A 306-nucleotide genomic window follows, 5' to 3' on the forward strand; every position below is an offset into this window, starting at 1 on the left:
CCTGTGTAAGCTATTTATTGCTGTCTCATTTTTTTTTGTCTGACACTCGATGCTTACCATGGTGGTGAGATTGTCAGCAGGTGCTCCTGCCACCATGATGTAAGCTTACAGCATAATCTCTTTACGAGCTCAAAGCTGTAGTGGGGGGTCTCTGTCATAGATAGAAATTCTATGTGCTCACAGCTTTGTAAGTGATGCACCAGGCTGGCGTTTGGCTTGCCACAATGCAATGGTAACCTAGTCTGATTCTGTGAAGAATGACTCTCTTGTTGATTGTTTCAGAGAGTGCCAGTGGCTCATAACTTG

The sequence above is a fragment of the Penaeus monodon genome, chromosome 13 (genome assembly GCF_015228065.2).
Source record: "Penaeus monodon isolate SGIC_2016 chromosome 13, NSTDA_Pmon_1, whole genome shotgun sequence".
NCBI classification, from domain to species: Eukaryota; Metazoa; Arthropoda; class Malacostraca; order Decapoda; family Penaeidae; genus Penaeus; species Penaeus monodon.